Genomic DNA, 18,309 nt, shown 5'->3' with positions numbered 1-18,309 from the left:
CACAGCAGTTCAGTATTGGTATTTTTATCCAAGCGCCAGTTCCTGAATGCCACCTCTTTCGATCTGACAGCATCTCTGCATGTCTGGTTAACCAACTTTTGTCGTTTGATTAAGCCGTTATAGTCTTATAGTCTTAACTCATTCCATTCAAGATTATCTTCTCAATCATTTCAGCAGTAGCATTTATATCGTCATCTAGAAAACATAGTTTCCAATTAAGTTACACACAGTTATTAGTGCAAGGACATTTGTAAAATTAATTTAATTTTAGTTAATTTTCAAAACTCATATGCAACTCAAGTCAACCAAAAATGTAATACCTTTTTGTTAATCATGCCAATTTCCCCTTTTTAAATGCAATTTTCAAGGTTTAGTTTTAATTTCCCCTTGCAAATTCTTCGTTACGTTTGTGCAGTTTGTCGTTATGTCAATTTGATCTCACTTTGCCATCTTTTGTAATATTATATTTTTTAACGGAAACACGATTATTCTGCATTTTGTGCACCTCGTCTGGCAATGTACTTTTTCATATTCCATGCCAAAGATTTGTCACAATTTGGATGGCAAGCAAATAATAAATTGTCGAAAAAAAGAAACACCTTCCCCTCCGTTGAAGTCAAATAGATTGCCAACTTAATCCCTTGACTGCAGTACCCTAAACTGTAGGAGATCTGACAGATTTTATGCACATATGTAGCTTGCAATACCTGAACGTCTGCCCCATCATTTGACTAGTGTGTAATAATGTTTTAAAAATCATATTTTTATTAACCATTCGACAATATCAAAATTGAGTTAAGCTGCAGTTAAAAGTATGCATATTTCATAATTCGCTTCCCCTTCTGTCACTGCATGATGGTGTGTGATTTCGATGACTTGGTGAATTCCCTTGAGCTCTCATCTGGCACCTTTGCCGGTTGCCACTGCCATGGCTCCACAGTTGTGTCCGCATAATTCGCCCTTCGAAGTGCTCTTGTTTTCACAGTTCTTCCCCTCTCAATAAAATCGTCGCTAACTATTTCAGCTTCAATCCACATGCCACACATGCTGACGTGAGCAGTTTTTTTTTATTTTCGCAGAGAAAAACATTTTCCGCTGACACTTTAGTAGCACTGAAACTAAGGCAAATGGAAACTGCGTTGCGGTGTAATGGGAAAAATGTTCATAGGAGACGTGGTTTGGAAAATGTTTCGAACAGTGTAGCGTTGCCATTTTGTTCACTTGCATATGTTCATAATTCTTGGAATGTTGGATGCATGTGTAAGTGGGTTTATGAATTTAATGTCGGGAGTCGTTTTTTACAATTCATGCGACTAATTTGAAATAAGTTGCAAGTTGTCGTATCCAAACTCATTTTTAAGGTAATGAAAATAAATGGGTTGCGAAAAACAAGCTGCTATTTATTAAACTCATAAAATATTTAATTCAGCAGCATTTAGGGGAATAAATGGCATTTGGAAAATTTAAATTGAAAATTTGACGGATTTAAAGTTTTTCCAATTGAAAAAAATACTACAATTGGAGTCGGGTAGACTCAGAAAGCTTTAATACAGCCAGGCTGGGGTGTGCAAGGATGTGTACTGTCTCCTCTACCATGGAATATATTCAAAAACAATATATTATTGTCTCTGGAAGGAAACGGCGTAAAGTGGTCGAGTATGCTGATGAAGTGGCTATTGCGGTTAGGGAAAAGTTTCTCAGCACTCTTAGAGATGCAAATTCAAATAGCAAATTTTGCTCATGAACATTCCAATTAGGAACAGGGGCAAACTTCTGACATATCAATGAGTGCTGCCGATTCAAGTTTAAGCTTAATGATAAGGGGCCTCCTTTTTATAGCCGAATCCGAATGGCGTGCCGCAGTGCGACACCTCTTTGGAGAGAAGTTTTACATGGCATAGTACCTCATCAATGTTGCCAGCATCAGAAGGGGAAACCACCGATGAAAATTTTTTCTGATAGTCCGCCTATGACGCATGTCCGCGGACATGCTAACCTCTGCGCTACGGTGGCCTCCATTTGGTTTCATTTTAATTCCATACGAAGGAGGCTATTAAGAATTGCTGGCGCCACATTTGTATTCTTGTCATCGCGTAAGCATTGCTTTTCAGATTCATATATAAAATATTTAAGCAAGTATAAATTATTTGTTTTAATTTCATAAAATAATTTAACACGTTTTCTGTGCTTAAACATGTGTTCAAATGCTCAAAAGTGGTGAAAATTTCAATAGTAAAAATTCTTAGGAAGTTACTTTACTTTAATTGGCTATGACAAAATATTTGTCCTATTAGGCGAACATAGAGTAGCGTTCCAAGCACCTCAATCTTTTGCGCTCCCTCTAAAAACTTTGACACCAAGTTCCGAGATGTCTTTCATCACTTGATATTTCCATAGAGCTTTTGGTTGTCCCGGTTTGTGTGTACCACAGTGGTGGCCTTTAAAAGACTTCTTCGCTGGAGCTTTTTCATTCATTCTGATAACATGATCTAGCTAACGCAACCATTGTATTTTGAAACAATTAAGTATACTAACGTCGACATACAGCTATACAGTTAATTTTTTTTTCATATGACGCCGATATAGGGCTGACTATCGATATTTTTTATACCCTACACCACTATTGTGGTACAGGGTATTATAACTTAGTGAATTAGTTTGTAACAAACAAAAGGAAGAGAGACAGACCCATTGATAATTATACCGATCGATGTGATTCGATTTAGCTATGTCCGTCTGTCCATGGTAATTTGTGTACAAACTACAGGTCGCAATTTTCATCCGATCGTCTTCAAATTTGGTATGTTCATGTTTTTTGGCCTAGAGACAAAGCCTATTGAAATTGGAAAAAATCGGCCCAGATTTGGATATAGCTTCCATATATATGTTCGTCCGATTTAAAGCATTAATGCAAAAAAATGGTCATTTGCTAACCGATTCTCTCGAAATTTGTTGGGAAGGATTTTCTTCTGACTCTCAATATTACTGGTGAATTTCATAGAAATCTGTTCAGATATATGTATATATATATCGCCCGATTTTCACTCCTTAACCCACTGCAAACGCGTTTATTGACAAATCTTCCCAACATTTTATACCACGGTTTCCTCTACGAATTCTACAATATCCAATATTAGATATAGCTCTCATGTATTTGTTCGTCAGATTTTGGATAAATTGTTGTCATTTGTCATTTGTCAACCGTAGTTATTACATTTTGAACATATTTGCTTTGTTCGAAATTTGATACAGGAATTTAGTAATCTATATGGATACATCAAATTTGTTTCAGAATTAAATGAAACAAATTGGGTAGGTGTAGGGTATTATAAAGTCGGCACCGCCCGACTTTTGCATTTGATACTGGTTTTTTATTTGAATACTACTACGATACTACCAGCAAAGTATTCGGCAAAATGTTCATAAAAAATAAGCAATCCGACATTGATTGTTTGGTATACGATACATTGCGCCTATAGAGGGCGCAGTTTTCATCCGACTGAGCTTATATTTTGTACAATAACTTCTTTCATGACTTCCAACTGACTTCATAAAATTTAGTTTTTTTAGGTCTGTGAATTAATTGATTAATGCTTCTATATAAATCGATCTCTTGATTTTTACTTCTCATTTTCGCTTGACATATGATGGTGATGGGAAATGAATGACAGTGTCGATATTTATTATTAAAAATATCGAAAATTTCGAATGTTATGATTACCGATAGTTTGCCAGCTCTACGCCGATACTCTCTATCACTGCAAACTGGTTCATACATTTTACTAAGAATCGTTCACTCAAACACTCCAAGCACCGCCTTGACTGTTTTCGCAAGTATCCATCCCTCATAACCATATAACAACACGGGTAGTATCAATTTTTTGTATAGTGTAATCTTTGTCAGTCCATAGATGGTCTTGTTTTTAAACTGCTTTCTTTTTCCGGCTCGGATGTACAAGACATTGTGAGAGTTGATATTATACTCTTGCCTTACCTGCGTTTACTGCCAGAACCACTTTCGACGATTCTCCTCAATTTAGCTTGGCTGAATTGGGTTTTCTATAGGTTTTCTCTAGGAAAACTTTAATTCAGCCTGGCTGAATTGGGTATTCTATAGGAAAACTTCAATTCAGCATGGCTGAATTGGGTTTTCTATAGGAAAACTTAAATTCAGCCTGGCTGGATTGGGTTTTCTATAGGAAAACTTAAATTCAGCCTGGCTGGATTGGGTTTTCTAAAGCAAAACTTCAATTCAGAGTGGCTGAATTGGGTTTTCTAAAGCAAAACTTCAATTCAGCCTAGCTGAATTGGGTTTTCTATTGGAAAACTTCAATTTAGCCTGGCTGAATGGGGTTTTCTATTGGAAAACTTCAATTCAGCCTGGCTGAATGGCGTTTTCTATTAAAAAACTTTAGTTCAGCCCGGCTGAATTGAGTTTTCTATAGGAAAACTTTAATTCAGCCCGTCTGAATTGGGGTTTTCATAGGAAAACTTCAATTCAGTCTAGCTGAATGGAGTTTTCTATTGGAAAATTTCAATTCAGCCTGGCTGAATGGGGTTTTCTATAGAGAAATTCATTTCAGCCTTGCTGAATGGGGTTTTCTATAGGAAAACTTCATTTCAGCCTTGCTGAATGGGGTTTTCTATAGGAAAACTTCATTTCAGCTTGGCTGAATGGGGTTTTCAATAGGAAAACTTCATTTCAGCCTGGCTGAATGGGGTTTTCTATAGGAAAACTTCATTTCAGCCTGGCTGAATGGGGTTTTCTATAGGAAAACTTCATTTCAGCCTGGCTGAATGGGGTTTTCTATAGGAAAACTTCATTTCAGCCTGGCTGAATGGGGTTTTCTATAGGAAAACTTCATTTCAGCCCGGCTGAATGGGGTTTTCTATAGGAAAACTTCATTTCAGCCTGGCTGAATGGGGTTTTCTATAGGAAAACTTCATTTCAGCCTGGCTGAATGGGGTTTTCTATAGGAAAACTTCATTTCAGCCAGGCTGAATGGGGTTTTCTATAGGAAAACTTCATTTCAGCCTGGCTGAATGGGGTTTTCTATAGGAAAACTTCATTTCAGCCTGGCTGAATGGGGTTTTCTATAGGAAAACTTCATTTCAGCCTGGCTGAATGGGGTTTTCTATAAGAAAACTTCATTTCAGCCTGGCTGAATGGGGTTTTCTATAGGAAAACTTCATTTCAGCCTGGCTGAATGGCGTTTTCTATAGGAAAACTTCATTTCAGCCTGGCTGAATGGGGTTTTCTATAGGAAAACTTCATTTCAGCCTGGCTGAATGGGGTTTTCTATAGGAAAACTTCATTTCAGCCTGGCTGAATGGGGTTTTCTATAGGAAAACTTCATTTCAGCATGGCTGAATTGGGTTTTCTATAGGAAAACTTCATTTCAGCCTGGCTGAATGGGGTTTTCTATAGGAAAACTTCATTTCAGCCTGGCTGAATGGGGTTTTCTATAGGAAAACTTCATTTTAGCCTGGCTGAATGGGGTTTTCTATAGGAAAACTTCATTTCAGCCTGGCTGAATGGGGTTTTCTATAGGAAAACTTCATTTCAGCCTGGCTGAATGGGGTTTTCTATAGGAAAACTTCATTTCAGCCTGGCTGAATGGGGTTTTCTGTAGGAAAACTTCATTTCAGCCTGGCTGAATGGGGTTTTCTATAGGAAAACTTCATTTCAGCCTGGCTGAATGGGGTTTTCTATAGGAAAACTTCATTTCAGCCTGGCTGAATGGGGTTTTCTATAGGAAAACTTCATTTCAGCCTGGCTGAATGGGGTTTTCTATAGGAAAACTTCATTTCAGCCTGGCTGAATGGGGTTTTCTATAGGAAGACTTCATTTGTATAGGAAAACTTCAATTCAGCCTTGCTGAATTATGTTTTCTATAGGAAAACTTCAATTCAGCCTGGCTGAACTATGTTTTCTATAGGAAAACTTCAATTCAGCCTGGCTGAACTATGTTTTCTATAGGAAAACTTCAATTCAGCCGGGCTGAATTATGTTTTCTATAGGAAAACTTCAATTCAGCCTGGCTGAATTATGTTTTCTATAGGAAAACTTCAATTCAGCCTGGCTGAATAATGTTTTCTATAGGAAAACTTCAATTCAGCCTGGCTGAATTATGGTTTCTATAGGAAATCTTCATTTCAGCCTGGCTGAATTATGTTTTCTATAGGAAAACTTCAATTCAGCCTGGCTGAATTATGTTTTCTATAGGAAAACTTCAATTCAGCCTGGCTGAATTATGTTTTCTATAGGAAAACTTCAATTCAGCCTGGCTGAATTATGTTTTCTATAGGAAAACTTCAATTCAGCCTGGCTGAATTATGTTTTCTATAGGAAAACTTCAATTCAGCCTGGCTGAATTATGTTTTCTATAGGAAAACTTCAATTCAGCCTGGCTGAATTATGTTTTCTATAGGAAAACTTCAATTCAGCCTGGCTGAATTATGTTTTCTATAGGAAAACTTCAATTCAGCCTGGCTGAATTATGTTTTCTATAGGAAAACTTCAATTCAGCTTGGCTGAATTATGTTTTCTATAGGAAAACTTCAATTCAGCCTGGCTGAATTGGGTTTTCTATAGGAAAAATTCAATTCAGCCTGGCTAGTGTTATTAACTATAAGGTTAATCATACGCTCCTGGCTGAATTATGTTTTCTATAGAAAACTTCAATTCAGCCTGGCTAGTGTTATTAACTATAAGGTTAATCATACGCTCCATGGGCGCAATTAAAAGAATGAAACGTATACACACCATGGGTGCAATTAATAAAAGTGTTTATATGCTCCATTCCTCAATGTGGTTTCTAATGGCCAGTTTCGTTTGTAATTCTGCTTTATTTAAAGCAGCGATGGGCACACTAACACGGTTGAAAATAATGAATTGTGTTTGTATGGGGGCAGAAAATCCCGATCAATCAACCAAGTGCAAAATATCAACGATGCATAAATCGAACGAAGGCACTCCAGTTACTTACACTATCCGTGTACTTCTATTCGTTTTACCTATGCCCGCGGGCATAGGAATTTATGTGCGATAGTGGGTTCTTGCCCATCCATGATTTAAAGGAATTTGCTTTATATCATGCGGAGTACTCAATTTAATGGATTTTCTATCTGAGCGTAAAGTTTTGTTATCATTCGAATTTCAATCAAGTTGAATAGTTTATCAGTTGTGCCAAAAATAGTAAAATATTAAAAGTTGTTTCACGAAATTATCTTTAGTATCACCTGTATTGAAAACAGCGTTTTATGCTTACGACTCGTGATAATATATAAGTGTTTTTTTTTTTTCAATATAATATATAAGTGTTTTGTTTTTTTTTGAACATTCCCTCTCATAGAACATATTCTACAAAGTTCATTAGCTTTTTGCGTCGAAAGTAAAAAAATGATGTCACTCTTAAACTAATTGGGTCAAGTGATTTATGAAATGACCACCAGAATTCAGGTATCAGAATAAACATGTAGCCCATATATACAAAAATTGAGAAATTAAGGTTTTTTGTTGGAAATTTCTTGTTGTAATAATGGCCTGTTTGATGAATTTTCTTCAAGTAGCTTGAAGAGCATTTTTGGCCATGTCATATCTGTTTGTCAAGTTCAAAGTAATGTTCTATAATGCCAACGACCACTAGATTTCTATTTTCTTCGATTGGTATTCAATGGCTTTTCCTCCTTCGATCATTTCTTTGAGACTTATCTCTGTCAATATTTATTATCGTATTCTTTATCAACTACCACCAAGTAGCTATTTATTGCGGCATTATGCTTTTGTTGGCTTTTGTTTTGTGTTTTTTTGTTTCGTATATATTTTTTTTGGTTCTATGAATTTGCGTGTCTATTGGGATGCGAACAATGCGGGCTATTTTTGTCATCATTATTTGGGCTCTTATCCAAATGTTATCGATGGCTGGTTAACATTGATGCTGGTTGTTTGCTATTCTCTTGTTTTGTTTATTGTTCTCATTGATATTGACCGAAGTGTTTTAGCATCGTTCTAAAGGGAGACGAAACATTGAGTTCTGTTATCAAAGAAAACAAAAAAATCGAAGCCAAAAGAACAAGGCACAATAACCCAGCAATAGCTAAGTAGATGTTGGCCAAAACATCTAGGAAATATAGTGACATACAAACATTTAAATATTTTTCTATTGAGCTAAGTAAGATGATGTGAAGATTTTGTTGTTAAGTAAATGCGGATATACAAATTAATTTTTTTTCGATTAGAACATAGGGGGATGTAGATAAAATTTGTGCATTTTCATGATATTTTAGATTAATCTTTAGTTTTTTGACTTAGGGAGCAAAAGACTTCTAGGCGTATGAGTTACATAAATTTAAAACTTCAATTAATAATAAGTATGCGTTTCGGTTGACATAGAATATCCATAGGGGGTGAATATTCTAGTTCGGTCTGTTCAAACTTTAAAGGTTTGTTTTAAGTTTTTTTGCCTGTTAAGGCGATGATCATTTTAATTTTACAATTCTTTTGACTTAAGAAACAAAAGACCTGTTTATAGTAGGCATATGAGTTACATAAAATTAAAACTTTAATTAATAATAAGTATGCGTTTCGGTTGACATAGAATATCCATAGGGGGTGAATATTCTAGTTCGGTCTGGTCAAACTTTAAAGGTTTGTTTTAAGTTTTTTGCCTGTTAAGGCGATGATCATTTAAATTCTACAATTCGATACAAGAACAGCGTACCAAGGTACGGCCCTGGAAGCCTAACCAAATTATGGAACGCGCTCCATAGTGGTTGGTGTACGTTGCAATTTCTGCCTTTCTGTTTTCCATTAGCAAAGGAAATCTCCGATCATTGAGCTCTTCTCGAAAGAGAAACAAACAAATATTGGAAAATTTAATGATGTTCGCCCAAACAGGCCAAAAAGTTTAAAATGAAAAAAATTCGACAGAGCCCGGCCGGGATTCGAACCTGGGCACACGGGGCAACAGCGAGAGCCGTTGCCATTGTCTAGCGTTCGAAGCCATTTATACAAATTTCAACAGATGCACAGATGCACAACAGATGTGCAGATAGAAAATTTGTCATTGCACTAAAACACACGCATTGGGAAAAGTACAGCTAATAGACAGGGTTGTCGAGCGTGGTTAATATGGTATTGGTATTATAGAGGCGTTATATCAATGAATTCGGTACAAGTACAACATACCAACGTACGGCCCTTGAAGCCATCACACCTAATATGGCTGATGAGTAAGTGCAACCGAATTACGAAACGCGTCCCATAGTGGTTGGTGTGAGTTGCGATTTATGGCTTTCCTTTTCCATTTGCAAAGAAAATCTCCGATCATTGAGCTCGTCTCGAAAGAGAAAGAAGCAAATATTGTGAATTTCACCTAAAATTCTCATTATTTTATTTAATTGCAACCAAGCCACCCTAATATTTAATCTACTTCTATTCGACCATATAAACTTGACATTAGTTTGAGCGTTCTTTGGAGCGTATACATAATTGCAATTAGTTGACAATGATTATACGCCCTGAGAGCAATACCTTACATCCCAGCCATTACATTAGTCATTACATCCCAGCCACCCTAATATTTTATCTATTTCTATTCGACCATATAAACTTGACATTGACACTTAGCTAAAACACACAAAAGAAATAACCACAAATAAAATACAAAAGCAGAAAAAAAGTAAAAACGGAACAGATTTAAGTATCCGACAAATAAATGAAATTGTTTGTCTATTCGTTTGCGCATTTTTTGTCTTGTTTGCCATTTGTCGGCTAAGTAAATGTGATTTGACAATTCAATGACAATTTGGATGCGGGTATTTTGCGGCAACATTTTTCGTTGTTCTTGTTAGTTTTGGGGTAATTTCTATTACTGTCACACATTATTAGCAATACATGGATGCTATTTTATTTTATTTTGGCTGTTACAATTTCCAATTTCCATCATGGATATAAGTAATGGGCAATAAATACATCTTTTGGGAGTGTACGCAACATAAAGAAGTTAACAAGGAGGCGAAGAGAGATGTTTTTGATGAAATCCAATAAATAAGTGTTTAAATTGGTGGAAAATGTATGTTAGTGCGAAAGAGATTTAAAGGATTGAGTTTAAGTAAAAAGAGAGTCATATTAAAAAGTTATATTGAAAAGATTTGTATACCTACCACCGAAGGATGGGGGTATATTCATTTTGTCATTCCGTTTGCAAAACATCCATTTCCGACCCTATAAAGTATATATATTCTTGATCACCGTAAAAATCTAAGACGATCTAGCCATGTCTGTCCGTCTGTCTCTTGAAATCACGCTACAGTCTTTAAAAATAAAGATATTGAGCTGAAATTTTGCACAGATTCTCTTTTTGTTCATGAGCAGGTTAAGTTTGATAATGGGCTATATCTGACTATATCTTCATATAGCCCCCATATAGACCGATCCTCCGATTTAGGGTCTTAGGCCCATAAAAGCCACATTTATTATTCGATTTTGCTGAAATTTAGGACAGAGAGTTAAGTTAGGCTCCTCGACTGCCTTCTTCAATTTTGCTCAGATCGGTCCAGATTTGGTTATAGCTGCCATATAGACCGATCCTCCGATTGAGGGTCTTACTCTCATAAAAGCCACATTTATTATCCGATTTTGCTGAAATTTGGGACGGTCAGTTAGGTTAAGCCCCTCGACATACTTCTCTAATATGGCACAGATCGGTTCAGATTTGGATATAGCTGCCATATAGACCGATCTCTCGATTTAAGGTTTTGAGCTTATAAAAGGCGCATTTATTATCCGATGTGGTTGAAATTTGGGACAGTGAGTTAAGTTAAGCCCCTCGACATACTTCTGTAAGATCGGTCCAGAGTTGGATATAGCTGACATATAGACCGATCTCTCGATTTAAGGTTTTGAGCCCATAAAAGGTGTATTTTTTATCCGATTTTGCTGAAATTTGGAATAGTGAGTTGTGTTAGGCCCTTTGACGTCCTTCTTTAATTTGGCCCAGATCGGCCCAGATTTGGATATAGCTGCCATATAGACCGATCAACCGATTTAGGCTCTTAGGCCCATAAAAGGCGCATTTATTATCCGATGTCGACGAAATTTGGAACAGTGACAAGTGTTAGGCCCTTCGATATTTTCCTTCAATTAGGCTCAGATCGGTCCAGATATGGATATAGCTGCCATATAGACCGATCTCTCGATTTAAGGTTTTGGTCCCATTAAAGGAGCATTTATTGTCCGATGTTGCCGAAAAATGGGACAGAGAGTTAAGTTAAGCCCCTCCACATATTTCTGCAATTTGGTCTAGATCGATCAAGATTTGCATATAGCTGCGATATAGACCGAACTCTCGATTTCGGGGTTTGGGCCTATAAAGGGCGTATTGTTTTCCGATGTCGCCGAAATTTGGGACAGTGAATTGTGGTAGAGCCTTCGAAATCCTTCTTTAATTTGGCCCAGATCGGTCCAGATTGAATATAGCTGCCATATAGACCGATCTCTCGATTTGAGGTTTTGGGCCCATAAAAGGCGCATTTATTTTCCGCTGTCGCCGAAGTATGGAACAGTGAGTTGTGTTAGAGCCTTCGACATCCTTCTTTAATTTGGCCCAATTCGGTACAGATTTGAATATAGCTGCGATATAGACCGATCTCTCGATTTAAGATTTTTGGCCCATATAAGGTTTTGGGCCCAATATTTTGTTATACACAATTAAGCAATGACTTGCACCTAATAGTATTTGGTCCAAATCGGAACATATTTCGATATAGCTGCTATGGGGCTAATACGAGCTGTATGAGCTTATGACGACGATAGCATATTTACACGCATCATAATACAATGGCTGCGTTGGCTAGGTCTGGTTGTCAGAATGAATGAAGAAGCTCCAGCAAGGAAGTCTTTTGAAGGCAAACACGGTGGTACCAGCAAACCGGGAAGACCAAAAGCCCGATGGAAAGATCAAGTTGTGGGAGACACCTCGGAACTTGGTGTCAGAGATTTTGGAATGAGCGCAGAAGATCGAGGCGCTTGGAACGCTATTCTACATTTGGCTTGTTGAACAAATATTCTGTCATAGCCAATTAAAGTAAAGTTAGCTATGGGGCATAAGGTATGCATTTTTCACCAGATTTTAACGATAGTTGGTTTACATATATCCCCGAGGTGGTGGGTATCCAAAGTTCAGCCCGGCCGAACTTAACGCCTTTTTACCTGTTACTTGTTATCAATTCTTTTTGATGTGGTAAACATTGTAGTAAAACAAAAAAAAATCTGTATCATATTCGCATTTAAATAAAAACAAGTAAAAAGGCGTTAAGTTCGGCCGGACCGAACTTTGGATACCCATCACCTCGGGTATATATATAAACCACCTTTCATCAAAATTCGGTGAAAATTTTATACCTTATGTCCCATATGAGTTATATCCAAATATGTTCCGATTTGGACCAAATACTAATAAGTACATTAGCTATATCTAAAAATAAACCGATCTGAACTATATACGACACGGATGTCGAAAAGCCTAACATAAGTCACTGTGCCAAATTTCAGTGAAATCGGATTATAAACGCTCCTTTTATGGGGCAAGACATTAAATCGAGATATCGGTCTACATGGCAGCTATATCCAAATCGGGACCGATTTGGGTCAAGTTGCATAAAAATGTCGAAGAGCCTAACACAGAGCACTGTCCCAAATTTCAGCGAAATCGGACTATTAATGTCGCTTTTATGGGCCCAAAACCTTAAGTCGAGAGATCGGTCTATATGGCAGCTATATTCAAATCTGGACCGATCTGAGCCAAAATGAGGATGTCGAAGGGCCTAACACAACTCACTGCCCCAAATTTTAGCAAAATCGGATAATAAATGTGGCTTTTATGGGCCTAAGACCCTAAATCGGTGGATCGGTCTATATGGGGGCTATATCAAGATATAGTCCGATATAGCCCATCTTCGAACTTTACCTGCTTATGGACAAAAAAAGAATCTGTGCAAAATTTCAGCTCAATATCTCTTTTTTTAAAGACTGTAGCGTGATTTCAACAGACAGACGGACGGACATGTCTAGATCGTCTTAGATTTTTACGCTGATCAAGAATATATATACTTTATAGGGTCGGAAATGGATATTTCGATGTGTTGCAAACGGAATGACAAAATGAATATACCCCCATCCTTCGGTGGTGGGTATAATAAAATTGCATAAATGGAAGTCAGAATTTAACCTCTGTATAATCACACTTTACTCATGACAGAAATAATCCGACAATTTCTTGTTTTTTTGTTTGTGATACCCTCAACCCTACCCAGCATGCTAATTCATGGAGGAGTATTTTAACAACTTAATGGATTATAATCCAGCATATGTCCAGTCGCTGTGAATAAAAGTTTATTAGGGAGAAGTGTGAGACAGAAATTTAATATTGAACCAGTATAGAAAGCAAAAATCAGGCGTCGCCGACTATATAATACCCTAGACCCCCTTAAAAGGCCATATCGGATGAAAAATAAATATTAAAGTTATATCTAAATCCGAAACGATCAAAATCAATAGCATTTGTCTTTGGGGGAGTGACAATCGGACCTGCACCTTGATCACAAGCTTACAAGGACAGACAGACGGACATAGATAAATATAATTATGATATGATTCTAAATCGAACGGCCGTTTGTTAATGGCTCAAGGTCTTCTCCTTCTTAGCGTTGCAAACCAATGCTCAAAGTTATTATACCCAGTACCTCAGTGGTGGTGTAAGGTATAAATATGCTAAAGATATGCAAACATGTGTAAAATATGCAGCATGCATAAACTATGCACAAATATATTTTTTTAATGTTATATTGATGAAACTCATAACTCTCATGCATTTGCATATGTTTCTGATGTCTACTTATATACCATTACGGTTCGACTTGGCGTATGATTTACATATCATAAGCTCTTGAATTAATATTAGTCATTCGCAACGTGTTTGTAGAAATGTTTTATTTTTCATTTTGCATACTGTTGTAACTTTTTGACCAATACTTTAATTAAAAATTTTTTGATATGGCAAACATTGAAGTAAAATAGTTCTTTATCACATTCGCATTTAACTTAAAATGAAATTGCATAAATGGAAGTCAGAATTTAACCTCTGCGTAATCACACTTTACTCAGTTGGACTCACATCACAGACATAATGCGGCAGTTTCTTATTTTTTTGATGCACTCAACCCAACCCAGCATGCTAGTTCATGGAGGAGTATTTTAAAAACTTTATGGACTATAATCCAGCATATGTCCAGCCGCTGTTAATAAGTGTTGATAAGGGGGAAGTGTGAGATAGAGACATAATATTGTACCAGTAAGGAAAGGCAAAAGCCGGGTGGGGCCGTCTATATAATACCATACACCGCCGGGAATACGTACTACTCTCAATATATGGAACCTATGTTGAAATCAAGTCGGACTTTTATATTGCATACTTATTTAAATATTAAATAAAACCTTGTGAAATTTTCTTACGATAGGACCTAAATTGTGGCTACTCCAGCCTTAGAGGCCATATTTTATGATAGATATATGTCGGAGCTATATCTATAAATGTTGCTAAGCCTTGAAAGGTCATATCGAATGAAAAAACAAGTAAAAGGGTTCGGCTGGACCGAATCTTGGGAACCCACCGCCATGGATTCTGCTAAAATATGGGAGCTATATTTAGTTATAGAACGAATTGGACCGAATTTGGCGCAGATTTTAAGAGTCATAACAGAACACTTTTTGCAAAATTTCAGCCAAATCGGATAAAAATCGCGGTTTGTAAGGGCTCAAGAATTCAAATTGGGAGATCGGTTTATATGGGAGCTATATCATGTTCTTGACCGATTTGAACCGTACTTAGCACATTTTTTGAGAGTCATAACAGAATACCATTTACAAAATATCAGCCAAATCGGATGAAATTTCGGCTTCCAAGGGCTCAAAAAGTCAAATCGGGAGATCAATTTATATATCAAAAGTTGCGGCTTCCAAGGGCTCAGGAAGACAAATAGGGAGATCGGTTTATATGGGAGCTATATCAGCTTATAGACCGATTTGAACCGTACTTGTCTCCGTTGTAAGGAGTCATAACAGAATACTATGTGCAAAATTTCAGCCAAATCGGATGAAGATTGCGGCTTCCAGGGGCTCTGGAAGTCAAATCGGAAGGTTGTTTTATATGGGAGCTATATCGGGTTATGCACCGATTTAGACCGTACCAGACACAGGTGTTGAAAGTCATAGCAGAATACTACGTGCAAAATTTCAGCCAAATCGTACAAAAATTGAGGCTTCCATGGGCTCAAGAAGTCAAATTGGGAGATCGATTTATATGGGAGCTATCTCCAAATCTGAACCGATATGACCCATTTGCAATCCCCAACGACCTACGTATATAAAAAGTATCTGTGCAAAATTTCAAGCGACTAGCTCTATTTGTTCGACCGCTATCGTGATTTCGATAGACGGACGGACGGACGGACGTACATGGCTAGTTCGAATTAGACTTTTGAGACGATCAAGAATATATACTTTATGGGGTCCTAGATCAATATTTCGAGGTTTTACAAACGGAATGACGAGATTAGTATACCCCCATCCTATGGTGGTGGGCATAAAAAAATATGGGTGCTATATCTTAATCTGAACCGATTTTAATGATATTTTGCGCAGGTATAAGGACGTCAAATTAAACATCTCATGCGATATTTTGCGAAGACCAAAACTGTGGCTTCTACAGCTTTAAATTCCATATCGGATGAAAGATAAATACGGGAGCTATATCCAAATCTAAACCGATTTTAATAAAATTTTGCACCCATATGAGGACGTCAAATAAAACACCTCGTGCTAAACTTTGTAAAGATTGGACAAAATTGTGGCTTCTACAGCCTTAAAAGTCCAGATAGGAAGAAATTTATATATATGGGAGCTATATCTAAATCTGAACCGATTTTGTTCAAAATCAATAGAGTTCTTCCTTGGGCCAAAGAAGTGACATGTGCACCAATCGAACAATAAATGCGACCTTGATCACAAAAATACATGGACAGACAGACGGAAGACTAACATAGCTTAGTCGAATCAGGAAGTGATTCTTAGCCGATCGGTAAAGTTATTTCTGGGTCTAGCTCTTCTTCTTCTTAGCGTTGCAAACAAATGCACTAAGTTATGATATCCTGTACCACAGTGGTGGTGTAGGGTATACAAATATAAAAATATACCAAACAAATCAGGAAAGGCAAATGATGGACTGTGTCGACTATATAATACCCCTACTTTAATTGTAAATTGGGTCATTTTATTGTATGGACGCCATGTCTAAATCAGAACAGTGTTTTATGGAGCTCCACAAAAGTGTTTAGATGGTTAGTAAAACAGTATGTACCAAATTTCAATTGAGCATGTAGTGTTCGGTTACGACTTCCAACAACTGTGCCAATTATGGTCCAAATCAGTTTATAACCTGATATGGCTCCCATATCAACCGATTTCTCGATAATCTTTGTTCGGCTCCTAAAAGCTTTAATTTTTGCTGGTTTCACAGAAGTTTGGTATGCAGAATAAAATTAAGCCCTTCAACTAAATGTATTTTGTATAAATTTTTAGCACAATCCATGGTGGTGGGTTCCCAAGATTCGGCCCGGCCAAACTTAGCACGCTTTTACTTGTTTGTTTTTGTTGTGTATTACTTTCATACACTCCCCCCTAATAGTTTGTTCATTGCCTTTTAGCTAGTTCATGTTGATGTTTTGAATGCATAACCCAAATGTTTTCATTTCAGTTTTAATATTTTTTGCCCATTTCTTTTTTGTTTTGATTTTTTTTTTTTAGTTTTTTTTTTTTTTGTTTTCATGGCCATTTATGTGAGTTGAAACTTTTGCTCTTCGACTTTTTTCCTCCCCGGAATTCATCTTTTAATTCCTCAGCTTCTAAATGGAGGTTTCTTTCTTGTACCTTTTTTTAACACAGGTTCATACCCATCCCCTGCTTTCAAGTCCTAACACTGGGGGTTTTTATGAATGTGTGCTTTCTCTCTCATCTTTGTAGGCTCCTTTTTTCATCTCTCATAGACATTTCAACAGATGCATTCAATCACATACATGCAAACACATGTATGTAGGTCGTGTGGTCTATTTTGGGTTAGTTTTTGGGTTCAGTGCTTTTCCTACCCTCCTCTATTGGTGTGTGTATGTATGTGTGGTGTGTGTGTGGTTTTTTGGATTTGCCCCCATTTGTTTGGCTTTTCTTTATCAGCAATAGAAGCAAATATGATTTTTGATGTGATTGCTCTTAGACTGATTAGAAATGATTGGCTTTTTCTATTTTGCTTTTCCTATTAAGCCCTGAATTAATGATGAATTTCATAATGTTTCACAATGTAGGTGATTTATTAAGTGACAAATATTTTCGAAAACCATTCTCAGGGAAAATACAAAAAAAAAAAACACAAAATTGAAAAGAAAAAAATAAACTCAGAAATGGGCTGAAGACTTGATCATTGTTGCTCCTCATTTGCAATAAAAGACTGATTAATTGTAAATTCCACTAAGGAACAGGGGCAAACTTCTCACATTTCAATGAGTACCGTCCGATTCAATGATAATTGTAGTTTAACTAGAAATGTCTTTAATACTGTTCCAAGAAAAGTTTGCCATGTTATACCCTACACCCGCAGGAAGAGAGACAGACTAATGGATTAATATACTGATCGACTAAGAATCACTTTGCGATCTGATCTAGCCATGTCTGTCTTTCTGTTCGTCTGCCCGCCTGTCTCTTTGTCTGTGTATCCGTCTGTCCATGCTAATTAGTGTACATAGTACGGGTCGCAATTTCCATTCGATCGTCTTGAAGTCTTTCGCAGTCTCCCTTTTTGGGCTTAAAACGAAGCCTGTAGCAAAAATATAGAAGAACTCGATTCAGATGTAGATCTCATATCCGTCTATCTGATTTGGACGGCCGGGCCGAATTTTATTTACCCTCCACCATGGATCAAATTTGTCGAATTCTTTTCCCGGTTTCTCTGTTGTGCTGTTTCAGGCTACACCCCCGATGCTGTTTCAGGCCATAGACCGATTTAGACTATATTTGACACGTATGTTGAAGGTCATGGTCCACCATGGATCAAATTTGTCGAATTCTTTTCCCGGTATCTCTGTTGTGCTGTTTCAGGCTATACCCACGATGCTGTTTCGTTGTACAAAATTTCAGCCAAATTGGATAATAATTGCGCCCTCTAGAGGCTCAAGAAATCAAGATCGCAGATCGGTTTATAT

General features: G+C 37.0%; 1 protein-coding gene across 2 annotated transcripts in view; it reads right to left on the bottom strand.

The window, feature by feature from the left end:
- The window catches only part of LOC106085866 (probable serine/threonine-protein kinase fhkD), a 179,012-nt gene that overhangs the window by 68,900 nt on the left and 91,803 nt on the right, over positions 1 to 18,309 (bottom strand). The window lies entirely within an intron of this gene.

This window comes from Stomoxys calcitrans, chromosome 5, assembly GCF_963082655.1.
Source record: "Stomoxys calcitrans chromosome 5, idStoCalc2.1, whole genome shotgun sequence".
Taxonomy (NCBI): Eukaryota; Metazoa; Arthropoda; class Insecta; order Diptera; family Muscidae; genus Stomoxys; species Stomoxys calcitrans.
This window is presented reverse-complemented; position numbering and strand designations above follow the sequence as displayed.